Source organism: Salmo salar, unplaced genomic scaffold (genome assembly GCF_965601325.2).
Source record: "Salmo salar unplaced genomic scaffold, fSalSal1 ptg001067l, whole genome shotgun sequence".
Lineage (NCBI taxonomy): Eukaryota > Metazoa > Chordata > Actinopteri > Salmoniformes > Salmonidae > Salmo > Salmo salar.
This window is the reverse complement of record NW_027675609.1, coordinates 9,757-32,815: the sequence shown is the minus strand read 5'-3', so window position 1 is coordinate 32,815 and position 23,059 is coordinate 9,757. Positions and strand designations below refer to the sequence as shown.

The 23,059-nt window shown below is 41.9% G+C and overlaps 1 long non-coding RNA gene across 1 annotated transcript; it reads left to right on the top strand.

Annotated features, from left to right (window-relative positions):
- The first annotated feature begins 2,973 nt into the window (after nt 1-2,973).
- Nucleotides 2,974-21,619, top strand: LOC145877399 (uncharacterized). The gene is made up of 3 exons (XR_014391687.1): nt 2,974-3,246; nt 6,624-6,740; nt 19,389-21,619. It is a non-coding gene; the product is annotated as an uncharacterized LOC145877399 (long non-coding RNA).
- Nucleotides 21,620-23,059: the final 1,440 nt, after the last annotated feature.

The window sequence follows — 23,059 nt, the reverse complement described above, 5'->3', positions numbered from 1 at the left end:
TTGATACTGATACTGGGTTAACCCTATTGATACTGATACTGGGTTAACCCTACTTGGGGCGGCAGGTAGCTGCGCTCCAACGCTCTAGTGGTTAGTTAGAGCGTTGGATTAGTAACTGAAAGGCTGCAAGATCAAATCCCTGAGCTGACAAGGTAAAAATCGGTTGTTTACCCCTGAACAAGGCAGTTAACCCACTGTTCCTAAGCCATCATTGAAAATAAGAATTTGTTCTTAACTGACTTGCCTAGTAAAATAAATAAATAAATACTGGGTTAACCCTATTTGTGCGATGCATAGGGTGTTTTCCTTGTTCACCAGCGACCTGGGTTCACTGCCCTGCACCACTGTTTGCTACAATATTAATATCATAGACTATCTGTTAAACGAAGAGACACCACAATATGAGTGAAAGGATTTCAGGATAATATCAGTGAGTGTTGATTTAGAGGTGTCTTCTGGGTTCATCCTTGTAGCCGCCTTTATCAACAGGGTGAAATGTAACAAATGACATCAGAGTTGGGAGGTAACCAGGTCCCAGTTTAAATCACCATGACGACCATTTCATTATTTCTCCAGAGCAGCAAGGGAATCTAGAGACTCAACCTTTGTAGAATCACAATCACCTTTATTCACAATGTACATTTGCACGTACATATGTAGGATCTTAATTTGAGCCAGTTTACTACAGCAGGAAAATATTCCTGCAGCAACAGAAAATGTGAATTATTATGTGAATTATAATTAATGGACATTTTTGTAGGGTTTACTACATTTTTCGTAAGGAAAACTCAAGTCTGAAATATCTAAGTGGAAATTACAAACTTCAGAAGCCTTTTTAAACCTCAAATACACTACAAGTTTTACATTTCCTGCATTGCTTGAAAGTTCTTCTGCAGTGGGGGGGTGATCAAATTAAGATCCTACATCTGTACACATAATTGTACATGGGGATATGTATGGGGTATATAACATCCAATCACAGAGGTTTACATCAGCTGACAGTTGCAATGTTATTGCTAATAACTCAAACTGCCCTTTTCAGATAAAGACATAAACTCTGTACAGATGTAGGATCTTAATTTGATCACCCTGTTGCAGAAAAACTAAACTTGTAGTGTATTTGAGTGTAATTAAACTTTAGAAAAGGTTTCTGAAGATGATAAATTCCACTTTTCCATTTTAAAACTGTTCATTAATTATAATCCACACAATAATTCAAATGTCCTGTTTCTGCAGGATTATTTTTCTGGTGTAGCAAACTGGCTCAAATTAAGATCCAACATCTGCAGCAATATACCCCTCTCTAATGTATATGACTATATCAGGATTCACTTTTGTCCATTTGACATCTTGTATTTACTGTTGTTTAGGCTGGTTGAATGAGTTGGCTGTGAAAGCTACTTCATCTGCAAGAAAACAGGCGGCTGCACCAGTGACTGTCAGAAGTTTTGTGATTTCCTCATATGAACGTGAAAGTAAGTGTGTAGTCTACGCAGTTACAAAAATGGCTGTTGAAACTGTGGCACATATTTCTCGGTAACATTGAATAAATGTGTTGGTATGTAGGAAAGACGGTCAGACTCTCGTACTGTTGGTCTAGACTACCTACAAACTATTATAAGGCTATGATCACTTATCATGCCGACAAACCTGATGGTCTCTGTGAACTGATCTGAACAGGTTTAGGCTGGTCATCTATGATATGTAGGTTATATACAGTACATTCTCTGTCCTGCTACTGGTAGGACTATAACATTATGTTGATCTGAATAGGTTTAGACTGGTCATCTATGATATGCAGGTTATATACAGTACATTCTCTGTCCTGCTACTGGTAGGACTATAACATTATGTTGATCTGAACAGGTTTAGGCTGGTCATCTATGATATGTAGGTTATATACAGTACATTCTCTGTCCTGCTACTGGTAGGACTATAACATTATGTTGATCTGAACAGGTTTAGACTGGTCATCTATGATATGTAGGCTATAGCCGAGGTATAGACCTTGATCTGCATGTCACTAACAAACTGCTATTATACATTATAACCTAGTCTACTTTACATAATATAACATCTCTCACTTGATGCAAAAAAACCTTTCTGAATGGATCAACAATTTCCTCCTCGGATCAATCATGTCCGTTTTAGCCCTTCTGTCTACATTCTCAGATACGTTTAGAAAAGAACAGATTGAAAGACAATAAATAGTCAACTGTTAGTGAATACAAATACGTGTGAGACATGGCCTTGTGTTGCTGTACTGTCTATAACTACCTTAACAAACAGTGACTTATTATTATTACTATTATTATTATTATTGTTGTTGTTCTGTCTATAACTACCTTAACAAACAGTGACTTATTATTATTATTATTATTATTATTATTGTTGCTGTTCTGTCTATAACTACCTTAACAAACAGTGACTTATTATTATTATTATTATTATTATTATTATTGTTATTGTTGTTGTTCTGTCTAGAACTACCTTAACAAACAGTAAATTATTATTATTATTATTATTATTATTATTATTATTGTTATTGTTCTGTCTAGAACTACCTTAACAAACAGTGACTTATTATTATTATTGACGGTTACCATGGAGATGAAATGTCACAACAACATGTTCATGTGATGCTTTAAATCACCTGACTGTTTCTATGTATCTGTTAGTAAATGTTTTATTTCTCTAAGAGATAATGAATACATGAGAACAATTAACAGTCAAGAACTAGTTGTTACTGTGTTAACCACAACCAACATGCTGGATCTCTGTTTAGTTGTCACTGTGTTATCCACAACCAACATGCTGGATCTCTGTTTAGTTGTCACTGTCTTAACCACAACCAACATGTTGGATCTCTGTTTAGTTGTCACTGTGTTAACCACAACCAACATGCTGGATCTCTGTTTAGTTGTCACTGTGTTAACCACAACCAACATGCTGGATCTCTGTTTACAGGGGTCAGTGCTCTAAAATGAGTCTCTCTGGGGAGAGAGAGGAGGGGGGCCCTGACTCTAAAATGATTCTCTCTGGGGAGAGAGAGGAGGGGGGCCCTGCCTCTAAAATTAGTCTCTCTGGGGAGAGAGAGGAGGGGGGCCCTGACTCTAAAATGAGTCTCTCTGGGGAGAGAGAGGAGGGGGGCCCTGCCTCTAAAATGAGTCTCTCTGGGGAGAGAGAGGAGGGGGGCCCTGTCTCTAAAATGCATCTCTCTGGGGGACATAACACCAAAGCTAAGAGGTGAGATAACAATTTTATGAATAATTCATTAAGTTTATTTCCTAAATAAATAGCTATCTTAAGGTGAATGCTCTTACTGTAAATCTCTCTGGATAAGAGCATCTGCCAAATCAGGGGTTCTCAATCTGGGGTCTCCAGAGGTACTGCAGGGGTTCTGCGGCACCCTGACTGTACTCTTTAACCCTCCCGGTTAGTAAATTTACCTCAACATTTTACCTTTAAATTCAATTTACCTCCACATGCCCCTGGCTTGCTCGAGAAGGCAGAGCAGGTGGATGCTGGTTGATGAGTTAGAGAATGAACGTACTGGGAAAATATATTTTTCTCGACCAGAGGTGACTGAATTAATGTTCAGACTTATTGTTAATCGTTATGTTAATGAAGTGTAAAACATGAGCATAAAAACAGGTAATAATAAACATGAATCATCATTATATTACTTCACAGTAATCTGTTCAATGCTTTTTCAGTCTCTCCTCTTGCGTTAGCAGTGTGGAAAGGGACAGAAAGAAGCGCGGGGAGTGGTGGTGTATCCAGGGAGAAAACTAAACTTATCTTCTGAAATATCATTTGTGGTCTTATGCTGCCATCGATTGGAATTATTTAGCAACTGAAGTAGTACTGAATAATGTGTAATTCCTTACTAAAGTAGTAATTACTCAGAATTGCAAAATAAAAAAAATTCAGGTTCATTTTACCACTTACAACCATAAAATAACCATTCATAGCATAACAAACAATGAAACTGACATCAACCAAAAATACCATACATTTAGTTCATTATTCAAAAAAATAAACTACTTATTTAGATGGGTGACATTATCTGCCAAAGTAACAGCCCTGTAGACAAAGAAGAGCTCTCCAGTAGGTACCAAAACATTCAATGGCCATTTTCTCAAAAGTGAGGTTACAAGTTAATCAACATTCAAAGCAGAATTACTTTCCCATTGTTCCTCAACCATACCCTCTCCGCTGTGCAATCCGGTTTCCCAGCTAGTCACGGGTGCACCTGAGCCACGCTCAAGGTACTAAACGATATCATAACCGCCATTGATAAAAGACAGTTCTGTGCAGCCGTCTTCATTGACCTGGCCAAGGCTTTCGTCTCTGTCAATCACCGTATTCTTATCGGCAGACTCAACAGCCTTGGTTTCTCAAATGGCAGCCTCGCCTGGTTCACCAACTACTTCTCAGATAGAGTTCAGTGTGTCAAATCAGGAGGGCCTGTGGTCCGGACCTCTGGCAGTGTCTATGGGGGTACCACAGGTTTCAATTTTCGGGCCGACACTTTTCTCTGTATATATCAAAGATGTTGCTCTTGCTGCGGGTGATTCCCTGATCCACCTCTACGCAGACGACACCATACTGCATACATCTGGCCCTTCTCTGGACATTGTGTTAACAAATCTCCAAACGAGCTTCAATGCTATACAACACTCATTCCGTGGCCTCCAACTGCTCTTAAACGCTAGTAAAACTAAATGCATGCTTTTCAACCGATCTCTGCCCGCACCCGCCCGTCAGCATCACTACTCTGGACGGTTTTAACTTAGAATATGTGGACAACTACAAATACCTAGGTGTCTGGCTGGACTGTAAACTCTCCTTCCAGACTCATATTAAGCATCTCCAATCCAAAATTAAATCTAGAATCGGCATCCTATTTCGCAAAAACCTCCTTCACTCACGCTGCCAAACATACCCTTGTAAAACTGACCATCCTACTGATCCTCGACTTCGGCGATGTCATTTACAAAATAGCCTCCAACACTCTACTCAGAAAACTGGATGCAGTCTATCACAGTGCCATCTGTTTTGTCACCAAAGCCCCATATACCACCCACAAACTGCGACATGTATGCTCTCGTCGGCTGGCCCTCACTACATATTCGTTGCCAGGCCCACTGGCTCCAGATCATCTATAAGTCTTTGCTAGGTAAAGCTCCGCATTATCTCAGCTCACTGGTCACCATAGCAACACCCACCCATAGCACGCACTCCAGCAGGTATATCTCACTGGTCATCCCCAAAGCCAACACCTTTTTGGCCGCCTTTCCTTCCAGTTCTCTGCTTCCAATGACTGGAACGAATTGCAAAAATCGCTGAAGTTGGAGACTTCACTAACTTTAAGCATCAGCTATCTGAGCAGCTTACCGATCACTGCAGCTGTACACAGCCCATGTCACGAGCGGAATGAACAGTTTAAGGAGTGAGTCAAACGCAGGAGACTGAGGTCCGTTGGAACAATCTTAATTTAATAAATCCACGGGTAAGTTTCACATACGGCTGGGAGCATAACAGTCAGAAAAATGGACAAAAAGAAGCTCCGTTCAAAAGGCAGACGGGGCGCAGCCCGGCAACCCTAATGCCTAGATAATAAAAGTAACATCACACGTAACAACGAACAATCCCGCACAAAATCCTAGCTAAACACAGACAGACTAAATAACCCCCCCACTAATGACAAAACACAAAACAGGTGCAAACAAAACCCAGACATAACTAATAGACACTGAAACACAGATCGGTGGCAGCTAGTAGGCCGGCGACGACGATCGCCGAGCGCCGCTCGACCGAGGAGAGGCGCCCCCTTCTGTGGATGTTGTGACAGCCCATCTGTAAATAGCCCATCCAATCAACCTACCTCATCCCCATACTGTTTTTATTTACTTTTTTGATCTTTTGCACACCAGTATTTCTACTTGCACATCATCATCTGCACATCTATCACTCCAGTGTTAATTTGCTAAATTGTAATTACTTCGCTATCATGGCCTATTTGTTGCCTTACCTCCTCATGCCATTTGCACACACTGTATATATATTTTTCTATTCTGTTATTGACTGTATGTCTGTTTACTCCATGTGTAACTCTGTGGTGTTGTTTGTTTTGCACTGCTTTGCTTTATCTTGGCCAGGTCGCAGTTGTAAATGAGAACTTGTTCTCAACTGGCCTACCTGGTTAAATAAAGGTGAAATAAAAAAAAAATACAATTTTCTACCTCTGAGTTTCTATTTTAATCCAATGTAAATAACACCATTTCAAATGTTGCTACATAAGACAGAATTGAGCCATTCGGTCACATTTGAGAGTAAGGAAAATATATAGCATTTAGCAAAAAAATCATGATTATTTGTCTCTCTGAAATGAAACCATCAAGTAATAGATTTAAACAAATACAAGTCTGTCATTGAACAACCCCATGATATGGTTAGTGAAAAACACACCAATCTCTTTCAGAATTGTTTTAAACAATAAAAGGTAATTTACCAACATTTCTGTAAAGTGATATGTTGCGTTTTGGAACTCTTCTTATGTTTCCCATCTGAGCTCAGAGTAGATGAGAGATGTAATGTTTGTCTCTGTTGTGTTGAAGACCAATCAAGCGGAAGAGACCAGCCTCCCCTGTACCCAGCTGTGTGTCCATGAAGAGTGACCGGTCTATGGATCCTCTTATAGACTTTAGAGAGGGAGACTTTTCTACTGAACAAAGGTAAGAAGAACTCATGGGTCATGGTCAGTGAGTTAAACAACACTGTCTCTAGTCATTTCTCCTCTCCCATTTTCACATTTCTTTTAGTTGTTTTCATAATCCATAGGCTAATCCTTTTGTCCATTTTCATAGTCCTAAAACAATATTAAACAAACACCACATTCCCTCTCTCTCTCTGTGTGTGTGTGTGTGTAAATGTGTGTGTGTGTGTGTGTGTGTGTGTGTGTGTGTGTGTGTACTCTCCCTGGATGAGGAGATGTAATCTCTATCCTGATTGCCTAGTCACTTTTACCCCTACTTACATGTACATATTACATCAACTTTCCTCAACTACCTGGTACCCCTGCACATTGACTCAGTACTGGTACTCCTTATAGTCTCATTATTACCTCAACTACCTGGTACCCCTGCACATTGACACAGTACTGGTACTCCTTATAGTCTCATTATTAGCTCAACTACCTGGTACCCCTGCACATTGACTCAGTACTGGTACTCCTAATAGTCTCATTATTACCTCAACTACCTGGTATCCCTGCACATTGACTCAGTACTGGTACTCCTTATAGTCTCATTATTACCTCAACTACCTGGTACCCCTGCACATTGACTCAGTACTGGTAATCCTTATAGTCTCATTATTACCTCAACTACCTGGTACCCCTGCACATTGACTCAGTACTGGTACTCCTTATAGTCTCATTATTACATTTACATTACATTTAAGTCATTTAGCAGACACTCTTATCCAGAGCGACTTACAAATTGGTGCATTCACCTTATAATATTCAGTGGAACAACCACTTACAATAGTGCATCTAAATCTTTTAAGGGGGGAGGGGGGGGTTAGAAGGATTACTTTATCCTATTCCAGGTATTCCTTAAAGAGGTGGGGTTTCAGGTGTCTCCGGAAGGTGGTGATTGACTCCGCTGTCCTGGCGTCGTGAGGGATCTTGTTCCACCATTGGGGTGCCAGAGCAGCGAACAGTTTTGACTGGGCTGAGCGGGAACTGTGCTTCCTCAGAGGTAGGGAGGCGAGCAGGCCAGAGGTGGATGAATGCAGTGCCCTTGTTTGGGTGTAGGGCCTGATCAGAGCCTGAAGGTACGGAGGTGCCGTTCCCCTCACAGCTCCGTAGGCAAGCACCATGGTCTTGTAGCGGATGCGAGCTTCAACTGGAAGCCAGTGGAGAGAGCGGAGGAGCGGGGTGACGTGAGAGAACTTGGGAAGGTTGAACACCAGACGGGCTGCGGCGGTCAGGATGAGTTGTAGGGGTTTAATGGCACAGGCAGGGAGCCCAGCCAACAGCGAGTTGCAGTAATCCAGGCGGGAGATGACAAGTGCCTGGATTAGGACCTGCGCCGCTTCCTGTGTGAGGCAGGGTCGTACTCTGCGAATGTTGTAGAGCATGAACCTACAGGATCGGGTCACCACCTTGATGTTAGTGGAGAACGACAGGGTGTTGTCCAGGGTCACGCCAAGGTTCTTAGCACTCTGGGAGGAGGACACCTCAACTACCTGGTACCCCTGCACATTGACTCAGTACTGGTACTCCTTATAGTCTCATTATTAGCTCAACTACCTGGTACCCCTGCACATTGACTCAGTACTGGTACTCCTTATAGTCTCATTATTACCTCAACTACCTGGTACCCCTGCACATTGACTCAGTACTGGTACTCCTTATAGTCTCATTATTACCTCAACTACCTGGTACCCCTGCACATTGACTCAGTACTGGTACTCCTTATAGTCTCATTATTACCTCAACTACCTGGTACCCCTGCACATTGACTCAGTACTGGTACTCCTTATAGTCTCATTATTACCTCAACTACCTGGTACCCCTGCACATTGACTCAGTACTGGTACTCCTTATAGTCTCATTATTAGCTCAACTACCTGGTACCCCTGCACATTGACTCAGTACTGGTACTCCTTATAGTCTCATTATTACCTCAACTACCTGGTACACCTGCACATTGACTCAGTACTGGTACTCCTTATAGTCTCATTATTACCTCAACTACCTGGTACCCCTGCACATTGACTCAGTACTGGTACTCCTTATAGTCTCATTATTACCTCAACTACCTGGTACCCCTGCACATTGACTCAGTACTGGTACTCCTTATAGTCTCATTATTACCTCAACTACCTGGTACCCCTGCACATTGACTCAGTACTGGTAATCCTTATAGTCTCATTATTACCTCAACTACCTGGTACCCCTGCACATTGACTCAGTACTGGTACTCCTTATAGTCTCATTATTACCTCAACTACCTGGTACCCCTGCACATTGACTCAGTACTGGTACTCCTTATAGTCTCATTATTACCTCAACTACCTGGTACCCCTGCACATTGACTCAGTACTGGTACTCCTTATAGTCTCATTATTACCTCAACTACCTGGTACCCCTGCACATTGACTCAGTACTGGTACTCCTTATAGTCTCATTATTACCTCAACTACCTGGTACCCTGCACATTGACTCAGTACTGGTACTCCTTATAGTCTCATTATTACCTCAACTACCTGGTACCCCTGCACATTGACTCAGTACTGGTACTCCTTATAGTCTCATTATTACCTCAACTACCTGGTACCCTGCACATTGACTCAGTACTGGTACTCCTTATAGTCTCATTATTACCTCAACTACCTGGTACCCCTGCACATTGACTCAGTACTGGTACTCCTTATAGTCTCATTATTACCTCAACTACCTGGTACCCCTGCACATTGACTCAGTACTGGTACTCCTTATAGTCTCATTATTACCTCAACTACCTGGTACCCCTGCACATTGACTCAGTACTGGTACTCCTTATAGTCTCATTATTACCTCAACTACCTGGTACCCCTGCACATTGACTCAGTACTGGTACTCCTTATAGTCTCATTATTACCTCAACTACCTGGTACCCCTGCACATTGACTCAGTACTGGTACTCCTTATAGTCTCATTATCGTTATTTTATTGTTATTATTATTATTAAAATTTTTTTATCAAATACAATTTGATTTGATTTGAAGCTCATTGGCAGAAACACGTCATTGGGTCTAACGATCGTCTCGTGCTGAACAGATCATGTTCGGATGTTGAAGCCCAGTGGCTGGAAAAACTCCCTAGAAAGGCAGGAACCTAGGAAGAAACCTTGAGAGGAACCAGGTCCTGAGGAGTGGCCAGTCTTCTACTGGCTGTGCTGGGTAGAGAGGAACCAGGCTCTGAGGGGTGGCCAGTCCTCTTCTGGCTGTGCTGGGTAGAGAGGAACCAGGCTCTGAGGAGTGGCCAGTCCTCTACTGGCTGTACTGGGTAGAGAGGAACCAGGCTCTGAGGGGTGGCCAGTCCTCTTCTGGCTATGCTGGGTAGAGGGGAACCAGGCTCTGAGGAGTGGCCAGTCCTCTTCTGGCTGTGCTGGGTAGAGAGGAACCAAGCTCTGAGGGGTGGCCAGTCCTCTTCTGGCTGTGCTGGGTAGAGAGGAACCAGGCTATGAGGAGTGGCCAGTCCTCTTCTGGCTGTGCCTGGGTGGAGATTGTAAGAGTACATGGCCATTAAGGCCAGATCGTTCTTCAAGATGTTCAAATGTTCCTAGATGACCAGCAGGGTGAAATAATAATCACAGTGGTTATAGAGGTTGCAACAGGGCAGCACCTCATGAGTAAATGTCAGGTTGCTTTTCATAGTTGAGCATTCAGAGGTTGAGGGAGGGAGAAAGAGGGATGGATTGGGAGGGAGGGAGAGAGAGAGGGAGGGGGTTGAAACTACAGTTTCGGGACAAGGTATCACGTCTGGTGAACAGGTCAGAGTTCATATCCTCAGTCAGACCAGTAGAAACTGGATCAGCAGCACAACAAGGTATCACGTCTGGTGGACAGGTCAGAGTTCATATCCTCAGACCAGTAGAAACTGGATCAGCAGCACAACAAGGTATCATGTCTGGTGAACAGGTCAGAGTTCATATCCTCAGTCAGACCAGTAGAAACTGGATCAGCAGCACAACAAGGTATCATGTTTGGTGGACAGGTCATAGTTCATATCCTCAGTCAGACCAGTAGAAACTGGATTAGCAGCACAACAAGGTATCATGTCTGGTGGACAGGTCATAGTTCATATCCTTTTATGAAGATTTTTTTTACGTTTATTCCCCAAATAAATATTAAGATGAATGCACTTACTGTAAATCTCTCTGGATAAGAGCATCTGCTAAATCAGGGGTTCTCAATCCGGGGTCTGTGGAGGTACTGCAGGGGTTCTCAATCCGGGGTCTGTGGAGGTACTGCAGGGGTTCTCAATCCGGGGTCTGTGGAGGTACTGCAGGGGTTCCACAGCACCCTGACTGTACTCGTTGCAATGTAACACATTTGATAGAATTTTCACATGACACGACCACTTTGTCTACTCTTAATTATTGCCTAATATAATGGAATTAATATTTTCTTTACCAATTCTGATCGTTGTTACAATAAGAATTTTGACAATATTACCGTTATATCAACACACTCTTCACACCCGTTTAACAACTCTAAATAGCTTTGGCATAGTAGGCATCAAGTCCCTTGCCAATAATGTTGCCTACAACGTTGCATACAATGTTCATTTTCATCGAACACATATTACGCCCTAGATGCCTTCAAATTGCCTAATTTATAGCCACGCCCAATTTAGGATTATGTTTTAACAACGTGATGTTGCGCTCTAAAGGGATATCTTGAAATAACATGATGTAGATAATTAAATAATCAAAAGAAAAACGTGTTAATTTTACACTCTTAGAAAAGAAGGTTCCTTATAGAACCAAAAAGGCTTCTATCACTTCCTTAATATATGGAACCACTAAAAGTGATATATATTTTGGGGTTCAGTGAAGAAGAACCTCTAGAGTTCTGATCAACGAATGGTGATTGTTTTGAGGATGTGAACCCAGCAGCCCTCCAGTGGTCAGATCAATTCCTCCCGTTTTTTCCAGCGCCCGGCCCGGTGTCACGTCCTGACCAGTATAGAGTATATTTGGTTATTGTAGTTTGGTCAGGACGTGGCAGAGGGGAGTTGATGTATGTTTATGGGGTTTGTCACTGGTCTATGTCTGTGTTTCTATGTCTAGTTAATTGGAGTTGGACTCTCAATTGAAGGCAGGTGTGTTGAGTTGCCTTTGATCGGGGGTCCTATATAGTAGGGTGTGTTTGTCTTTGTGTTTCGTGGGTAGTTGTTTTTTGCACTGCTAGTTATAGCCTGCGAAACTGTCTCCTGTCGTGTTGGCTGCATTTATTGTTTTTTTCTTGATCAACGTGTTTCATAAACATGATGTTGAGCACACAACCTGCTGCGTATTGGTCCACGTTCTCCGACAGTGATTTTTGTCAGAAGACGAGGATCGTGACACCCGGGATATAAACCAGCCACCTTTCAGCCACAGGTCCAACTCCTGCCACAGCTCCAACTCCTTAGCCACTGGGCGAAAACCTGAGTTAATCTTGGGAAATTTGCATAAATTAATCTGCCAAAATGAAGACAAAATGCTTTGGAGACATACATGGTATCACTTGTTATACATAAGTATTATACATAAATCATTGCCAAAAGCACAAGACATATATTATTAATGGATTGATCATATAGAAATATAAAACATTATTTTTAACTACTACAAAGCAATTACATGTGGCTCAGGAACCACTGACTCACTGCATTATTCTATAGTATTATCAAGACACCTGCTGTTAACTCTTAACTTCTTAGGACAGCTCACGATGTGTCCTAAATATCTGCCAACTAGGTGGGACTAGAGACTTCATGCATAGCTTTAATTTATACCCAGAAGTGTAAAATGTCTTTATTCTCAGCACTTATTCGACCAATTTTCTACTCTGAGACGCTTTGTGGATATGGGCCCAGATCTCAAAATATTGTTATAAAAAAAGTGGAATGTTTATCTAACATAATAATAAAAAATTAATATTACTAATGTAACCCACTGTAAAGACTGGGTTTAGAGGATTGTGTTGCACTGCTCATGTCCGCGTTCTGGAACTGCCCGCATCCCTGTACAGAACTGTCCACGTTCTGGAACTGCCCGCATCCCTGTACGCGTTCACGTACGGTGTGGCGCCAATACTGATGGCCAGTGATTGGTGTTAAAAAAATTATATTTCAATTATTAAATGAACTCACTCTACCTGAACCACAATGTATTTAAAAATGCATTGGTTTGTTATGAAAAATAATGCTATTACACATGTGGATTTAAAGTATAACTTTTTAATGTATATAAACAAAATACATATAAATCTGACCATTCAAAACGAATACAATCTGAACAGCATAATAGAATATTGCACCATATCAAATAAAAATAAATAAAAACGTGAAAAACGGCAGCACCCCACTTAAAACATTAAACTGTTCCCTCTCTTCTCTCTCTTCTTTATTGCCATGTTATAACCAGCAGCACACAGCAATGCTGACCATATTTTGCTTTTATGAGAGATTTGCATTCAGAAATGCAAGCTGCCTCTTTCAGATGCGGTTTCTTCTCTCAGTAATTATTTGTCATCATCACAATATTACCACCCATTCCTCTTGGGTCAGAGCATCAACAGGTGCAATGACAATGGCCAGGGTAGAGATGATGGCATACTTTGACTCAAGAAACCGCTTCAACATATTTAAAGTATTAGAAGTATTAGAAGTATTCCACAGCTGATTTCACTTTGTCCACAGTGGGCTTCATCACCTTCAGAGCATCTCTTACAATCAGGTTGATTGTGTGGGCAAGACATGGATGATGGGTTCATTTAAACATTTTCATGGCTTAAATTATGTTAGCTGCATAACACAACAGACCACTTTTCCATCTACTTGCCATTCTCTGGCCACTCTCAACAGTTCCTCTGCCAAGTTCTCTGAGGTGTGTCTGTCGCTGAACTCAAAGCAGTCCAGAAGACAGCTAGACATCGAAAAATCTTCAATGAAGTGACATGTAACCGACATGTATGAAGTTGATGTCCAGTGGTAAGGCAAACTGCAGTAGCTTTTTGGACTCTTTCCCGCACTGAAGCCTGTGTGCTCTCGTACAGTTGTGGAAAAAGTTATTTTGAAAGGGTTTTCCTGCTTGGAATAGTGTACATTGGATTTAGACTATTGCTATAATTTCTAAAACCTCTGTCCTTCACAATCTAAAATGGCTGGAAATCGGTGGCAATCATTTTAGCCAATGCAATATCAATTTGGCCTTGTTTTACTACAGACATAGACTTTGGAATAAACTGGTCCATAGAAGACTGCGCTGCTGTGTGTCGCGGAGCAGGTCTACTGGACTGAGTGGATACATCTCCACGTGTGGAGGTGCTGGCTCCACCACTATCACTAGCAGGCCTACTGGACTGAGTGGATACATCTCCACGTGTGGAGGTGCTGGCTCCACCACTATCACTAGCAGGCCTACTGGACTGAGTGGATACATCTCCACGTGTGGAGGTGCTGGCTCCACCACTATCACTAGCAGGCCCGCTAGTTTCTCCAAGCTCCACTACAGCTAGCTTCACCGTTCACAGATCACATATGCCGGTGCAGATTGTGCGTAGAACCGGCTTTATATGAGGTTTTTTTTTGGCAAATTCTACACTGTGCTCTAACATTGTCTACATTATTAAAATGCATCCAAATGCTACTGTGCTTCTGACTCATATTCCAGCTGTTGTTTTCACAGCTGTCCTTCCTCTCTCCTCTTCTACTAAGTGTGTGACTGTGAGTGAGTTGGCTCAGCCCTCCCTCACGCATCTTTGGTTCACTGATTGACACTGCGTGTCTGATTGACAGGAACAACAAGTGAGGCTGTTAGTCTGAGCAGACAGTCAGAACGAATGTGTGCGCGTGAGCGTTTAGGCCTATATTATTTTATTTCTTTTTTCGTTCTTTGAATTAGTTAATTCTATTAATTTAAATCTTTTGATTATCCATATGTTAATTTTTAGATATTTTTCTAAATAGATTTGGCTCTTCCGATATGCGAGCCGGCTCTTAGAGCCAACTTGTTTGTGGACGACCCATCACTACCAAGCATATTGTCCGGTTATATGCAGAGTGGGCTGAGGTGATCTTGGGGAATAACAGAGTTAGCAACAGTTCTGAGACACCAAAGTTTATTGTTCAGTTAGCTTTATGCTTTATTATCAAACTTTATGCTACTTGGTGCACAAGCTCAATGTTTGCCTGTGAGACACCACAATGTTGTGGTGACTCTCAGTCTTGATGATGGCTGGCACATACCCATCAAACGTTAAACATTTTCTGGTCATGGTTAACCATATGTGTTTTCAGAAAAAGGTATACAACCCAAGCAAAACGCATGTCCCTGTCTTCTTTTTCCAGATGTGGCTGATTTAAACAGACAGAATATTTTTTTAAATTAAGAAATAACACCTTTTTTGACTACTTGTTGTCCCTAAATGGCTGCTGGGTAATTTGATATGCATCTAAATCTTCATTCGTAGGCATCGAATTGAGCGAATGCTGCGCAGATTCACTGAGTTGCAAACCAAAAGGATAGGTCTAGCTCATTGATTTGAAGATCTGATGCATTTGCTAATGAATTATGTAGTACCTGCAGAAGGCCATAGGGAGGAGGAAGAGAGCTATAAACCCACACTGTTTTTACCTTAAAAACCCTAAACCTAACAATTTATCAAATGTATTTATAAAGCCTGTTTTACATCAGCACATGTCACAAAGTGCAATACAGAAACTCTACCCCTACATATGACCTATTTTAGCCTTAACCCCTAACCCTACATATGACCTATTTTAGCCTTAACCCCTAACCCTACATATGACCTATTTTAGCCTTAACCCCTAACCCTACATATGTCCTATTTTAGCCTTAACCCCTAACCCTACATATGACCTATTTTAGCCTTAACCCCTAACCCTACATATGTCCTATTTTAGCCTAATCCTTAACCCTGTTTCTACATTAAACTATTATAGTTATAATATTATGATAGTAAATACCATTATAGCACTAAATAGCATGTTGATTATTTTGTTAATCAAAACCTGTCTAAACATTTTGCTGTTTTGTTTTGTTATATTATTATATTTATTGTTTCAAGGCAGAACACTTGATAAACAAGCCACATTAGTTTTATTTTCAAATGTGGTTTGAACTGGGTAACCTAGTAACCTCTATGTGAAAGTCCAGGAATTGGTGTGGGATAGGTGGGGCAGGTTTGAGACTGATCTAAGGAATTAATGTGAAAAATACACTTTATTTCTCAGCTGCCTCACCAATGTATGTACATTTACATTTTAGTCATTTAGTAGACACTCTTATCCAGAACGACTGCATACATTTCATTTTCTTTTTTTCTCTCCGTACTGGTCCCCTCATGGGAATCGAACCCACAACTCTGGCATTACAAACACCATGCTCTACCAACTGAGCCACACAGGAATTAATCACTTTTAATTGCTAAATATTTCCAATAGATGGTAGCATAAGACCACAAAGCATCAGTTATAGGCTACAAGCAGCAATATGATTGACATAAAATAGCATGCAACCCCAGACTATATGTCCCATGATTTTCTAAAATGGTCACTCATTACTTTAGTTAGCTATATATCTGGTATTAGGGCTGTGTTGCTTTTGGGAGAGCAAAAAATAGTGATTATATCAGGTATTGAACCCTGGGTAAAATATCATTAGTCAGAACCTCAACCTCAGTATACATGCATTTTAAAATATTTTCATAATATCTCATATTGGGACTAAACAACCTCGAAATAGAAAAGACAAGAGTGCGTCTTCCAGCCCGCCAATAAATGACATCATGCAACCGTCCTATTTAGTAAATTTACCTCAGCATGCCCCTCGCTTGCGGGAGAAGGTTGAGTGACGACACCAGCTTTTCAATGGGGCTGAGTTGACTACTAGAGAGAGAAGGCAGAGTGGGTTGATGCTGGTTGATGAATTTGACAATGAATGTGCTGGGAAAATACGTTTTTCTCAACCAGAGATGACTGAATTAATGTTCAGGCTTAATGATAATTGTAACAGTAATGAAGTATAATTTCAAAACATGAGCATAAATACAGGTAATAATAAACACGAATCATCATTATATTACTTCACAGTAATCTGTTCAATGCTTTTTCAGTCCTTCCTCTTGTGTTAGCAGTGTGTAAAGGGACAGAAAGAAGAGTTTTCCTGTGAGGGGGAGTGGTGGTGTATCCAGGGAGAAAACTAATCTAATCTTCTGAAATGTCATTGTGGTCTTATGCTGCCATTTATTGGAATCATTTAGCAACTGCAGTAGTACTAAATAATGTGTAATTCCTTACTAAAGTAGTAATTACTCAGAATTGCAAAATAAAAAAAATTCTAGTTCATTTTACCACTTATAACCATAAAATAACCATTCATAGCATAACAAACAATGAAACTGACATCAACCAAAAATACCATACATTTTGTTCATTATTTAAAAAAATAAACTACTGATTTAGATGGGTGACATTATCTGGCAAAGTAACAGCCCTGTAGACAAAGAAGAGCTCTCCAGTAGGTACCAAAACATTCAATGGCCATTTTCTCAAAAGTGAGGTTACAAGTTAATCAACATTCAAAGCAGAATTACTTTCCCATTGTTCCTCAACCATACCCTCTCCGCTGTGCAATCCGGTTTCCCAGCTAGTCACGGGTGCACCTGAGCCACGCTCAAGGTACTAAACGATATCATAACCGCCATCGATAAAAGACAGTTCTGTGCAGCCGTCTTCATCGACCTGGCCAAGGCTTTCGTCTCTGTCAATCACCGTATTCTTATCGGCAGACTCAACAGCCTTGGTTTCTCAAATGACTGCCTCGCCTGGTTCACCAACTACTTCTCAGATAGAGTTCAGTGTGTCAAATCAGAGGGCCTGTGGTCCGGACCTCTGGCAGTGTCTATGGGGGTACCACAGGGTTCAATTTTCGGGCCGACACTTTTCTCTGTATATATCAAAGATGTTGCTCTTGCTGCGGGTGATTCCCTGATCCACCTTTACGCAGACGACATCATTCTGCATACATCTGGCCCTTCTCTGGACATTGTGTTAACAAATCTCCAAACGAGCTTCAATGCCATACAACACTCATTCCGTGGCCTCCAACTGCTCTTAAACGCTAGTAAAACTAAATGCATGCTTTTCAACCGATCTCTGCTCGCACCCGCCCACCGGCTTAGCGTCACTACTCTGGACGGTTCTGAATTAGAATATGTGGACAACTACAAATACCTAGGTGTCTGGTTAGACTGTAAACTCTCCTTCCAGACTCATATTAAGCATCTCCAATCCAAAATTAAATCTAGAATCGGCATCCTATTTCGCAAAAAACCTCCTTCACTCACGCTGCCAAACATACCCTTGTAAAACTGACCATCCTACTGATCTTCGACTTTGGCGATGTCATTTACAAAATAGCCTCCAACACTCTACTCAGAAAACTGGATGCAGTCTATCACAGTGCCATCTGTTTTGTCAACAAAGCCCCATATACCACCCACCACTGCAACCTGTATGCTCTCGTCGGCTGGCCCTCGCTACATATTCGTCGCCAGGCCCACTGGCTCCAGATCATCTATAAGTCTTTGCTAGGTAAAGCTCCGCATTATCTCAGCTCATTGGTCAGCATAACAACACCAAACAGTAGCACGCGCTCCAGCAGGTATATCTCACTGGTCATCCCCAAAGCCAACACCTTTTTGGCCGCCTTTCCTTCCAGTTCTCTGCTTCCAATGACTGGAACGAATTGCAAAAATCGCTGAAGTTGGAGACTTCACTAACTTTAAGCATCAGCTATCTGAGCAGCTTACCGATCACTGCAGCTGTACACAGCCCATCTGTAAATAGCCCATCCAATCTACCTACCTCATCCCCATATTGTTTTTATTTACTGTGCTGCTCTTTTGCACACCAGTATTTCTACTTGCACATCATCATCTGCTCATCTATCACTCCAGTGTTAATTTGCTAAATTGTAATTACTTCGCCATCATGGCCTATTTGTTGCCTTACCTCCTCATGCCATTTGCACACACTGTATATATATTTTTCTATTCTGTTATTGACTGTATGTCTGTTTACTCCATGTGTAACTCTGTGGTGTTGTTTGTTTTGCACTGCTTTGCTTTATCTTGGCCAGGTCGCAGTTGTAAATGAGAACTTGTTCTCAACTGGCCTACCTGGTTAAATAAAGGTGAAATAAAAAAAAAATACAATTTTCTACCTCTGAGTTTCTATTTTAATCCAATGTAAATAACACCATTTCAAATGTTGCTACATAAGACAGAATTGAGCCATTCGGTCACATTTGAGAGTAAGGAAAATATATAGCATTTAGCAAAAAAATCATGATTATTTGTCTCTCTGAAATGAAACCATCAAGTAATAGATTTAAACAAATACAAGTCTGTCATTGAACAACCCCATGATATGGTTAGTGAAAAACACACCAATCTCTTTCAGAATTGTTTTAAACAATAAAAGGTAATTTACCAACATTTCTGTAAAGTGATATGTTGCGTTTTGGAACTCTTCTTATGTTTCCCATCTGAGCTCAGAGTAGATGAGAGATGTAATGTTTGTCTCTGTTGTGTTGAAGACCAATCAAGCGGAAGAGACCAGCCTCCCCTGTACCCAGCTGTGTGTCCATGAAGAGTGACCGGTCTATGGATCCTCTTATAGACTTTAGAGAGGGAGACTTTTCTACTGAACAAAGGTAAGAAGAACTCATGGGTCATGGTCAGTGAGTTAAACAACACTGTCTCTAGTCATTTCTCCTCTCCCATTTTCACATTTCTTTTAGTTGTTTTCATAATCCATAGGCTAATCCTTTTGTCCATTTTCATAGTCCTAAAACAATATTAAACAAACACCACATTCCCTCTCTCTCTCTCTGTGTGTGTGTGTGTGTGTGTGTGTGTGTGTGTGTGTGTGTGTGTGTGTGTGTGTGTGTGTGTGTACTCTCCCTGGATGAGGAGATGTAATCTCTATCCTGATTGCCTAGTCACTTTTACCCCTACTTACATGTACATATTACATCAACTTTCCTCAACTACCTGGTACCCCTGCACATTGACTCAGTACTGGTACTCCTTATAGTCTCATTATTACCTCAACTACCTGGTACCCCTGCACATTGACACAGTACTGGTACTCCTTATAGTCTCATTATTAGCTCAACTACCTGGTACCCCTGCACATTGACTCAGTACTGGTACTCCTAATAGTCTCATTATTACCTCAACTACATGGTACCCCTGCACATTGACTCAGTACTGGTACTCCTTATAGTCTCATTATTACCTCAACTACCTGGTACCCCTGCACATTGACACAGTACTGGTACTCCTTATAGTCTCATTATTAGCTCAACTACCTGGTACCCCTGCACATTGACTCAGTACTGGTACTCCTAATAGTCTCATTATTACCTCAACTACCTGGTATCCCTGCACATTGACTCAGTACTGGTACTCCTTATAGTCTCATTATTACCTCAACTACCTGGTACCCCTGCACATTGACTCAGTACTGGTACTCCTTATAGTCTCATTATTACCTCAACTACCTGGTACCCCTGCACATTGACTCAGTACTGGTACTCCTTATAGTCTCATTATTACATTTACATTACATTTAAGTCACTTAGCAGACACTCTTATCCAGAGCGACTTACAAATTGGTGCATTCACCTTATAATATTCAGTGGAACAACCACTTACAATAGTGCATCTAAATTTTTTAAGGGGGGGGGGGTTAGAAGGATTACTTTATCCTATTCCAGGTATTCCTTAAAGAGGTGGGGTTTCAGGTGTCTCCGGAAGGTGGTGATTGACTCCGCTGTCCTGGCGTCGTGAGGGATCTTGTTCCACCATTGGGGTGCCAGAGCAGCGAACAGTTTTGACTGGGCTGAGCGGGAACTGTGCTTCCTCAGAGGTAGGGAGGCGAGCAGGCCAGAGGTGGATGAATGCAGTGCCCTTGTTTGGGTGTAGGGCCTGATCAGAGCCTGAAGGTACGGAGGTGCCGTTCCCCTCACAGCTCCGTAGGCAAGCACCATGGTCTTGTAGCGGATGCGAGCTTCAACTGGAAGCCAGTGGAGAGAGCGGAGGAGCGGGGTGACGTGAGAGAACTTGGGAAGGTTGAACACCAGACGGGCTGCGGCGGTCAGGATGAGTTGTAGGGGTTTAATGGCACAGGCAGGGAGCCCAGCCAACAGCGAGTTGCAGTAATCCAGGCGGGAGATGACAAGTGCCTGGATTAGGACCTGCGCCGCTTCCTGTGTGAGGCAGGGTCGTACTCTGCGAATGTTGTAGAGCATGAACCTACAGGATCGGGTCACCACCTTGATGTTAGTGGAGAACGACAGGGTGTTGTCCAGGGTCACGCCAAGGTTCTTAGCACTCTGGGAGGAGGACACCTCAACTACCTGGTACCCCTGCACATTGACTCAGTACTGGTACTCCTTATAGTCTCATTATTACCTCAACTACCTGGTACCCCTGCACATTGACTCAGTACTGGTACTCCTTATAGTCTCATTATTACCTCAACTACCTGGTACCCCTGCACATTGACTCAGTATGGGTACTCCTTATAGCCTCATTATTACCTCAACTACCTGGTACCCCTGCACATTGACTCAGTACTGGTACTCCTTATAGTCTCATTATTAGCTCAACTACCTGGTACCCCTGCACATTGACTCAGTACTGGTACTCCTTATAGTCTCATTATTACCTCAACTACCTGGTACCCCTGCACATTGACTCAGTACTGGTAATCCTTATAGTCTCATTATTACCTCAACTACCTGGTACCCCTGCACATTGACTCAGTATGGGTACTCCTTATAGTCTCATTATTACCTCAACTACCTGGTACCCCTGCACATTGACTCAGTACTGGTACTCCTTATAGTCTCATTATTACCTCAACTACCTGGTACCCCTACACATTGACTCAGTACTGGTACTCCTTATAGTCTCATTATTACCTCAACTACCTGGTACCCCTGCACATTGACTCAGTACTGGTACTCCTTATAGTCTCATTATTACCTCAACTACCTGGTACCCCTGCACATTGACTCAGTACTGGTACTCCTTATAGTCTCATTATTACCTCAACTACCTGGTACCCCTGGACATTGACTCAGTACTGGTACTCCTTATAGTCTCATTATTACCTCAACTACCTGGTACCCCTGCACATTGACTCAGTACTGGTTCTCCTTATAGTCTCATTATTACCTCAACTACCTGGTACCCCTGCACATTGACTCAGTACTGGTACTCCTTATAGTCTCATTATTACCTCAACTACCTGGTACCCCTGCACATTGACTCAGTACTGGTACTCCTTATAGTCTCATTATTACCTCAACTACCTGGTACCCCTGCACATTGACTCAGTACTGGTACTCCTTATAGTCTCATTATTACCTCAACTACCTGGTACCCCTGCACATTGACTCAGTACTGGTACTCCTTATAGTCTCATTATTACCTCAACTACCTGGTACCCCTGCACATTGACTCAGTACTGGTACTCCTTATAGTCTCATTATTACCTCAACCACCTGGTACCCCTGCACATTGACTCAGTACTGGTACTCCTTATAGTCTCATTATTACCTCAACTACCTGGTACCCCTGCACATTGACTCAGTACTGGTACTCCTTATAGTCTCATTATTACCTCAACTACCTGGTACCCCTGCACATTGACTCAGTATGGGTACTCCTTATAGTCTCATTATTACCTCAACTACCTGGTACCCCTGCACATTGACTCAGTACTGGTACTCCTTATAGTCTCATTATTACCTCAACTACCTGGTACCCCTGCACATTGACTCAGTACTGGTACTCCTTATAGTCTCATTATTACCTCAACTACCTGGTACCCCTGCACATTGACTCAGTATGGGTACTCCTTATAGTCTCATTATTACCTCAACTACCTGGTACCCCTGCACATTGACTCAGTACTGGTACTCCTTATAGTCTCATTATTAGCTCAACTACCTGGTACCCCTGCACATTGACTCAGTACTGGTACTCCTTATAGTCTCATTATTACCTCAACTACCTGGTACCCCTGCACATTGACTCAGTACTGGTACTCCTTATAGTCTCATTATTACCTCAACTACCTGGTACCCCTGCACATTGACTCAGTATGGGTACTCCTTATAGTCTCATTATTACCTCAACTACCTGGTACCCCTGCACATTGACTCAGTACTGGTACTCCTTATAGTCTCATTAT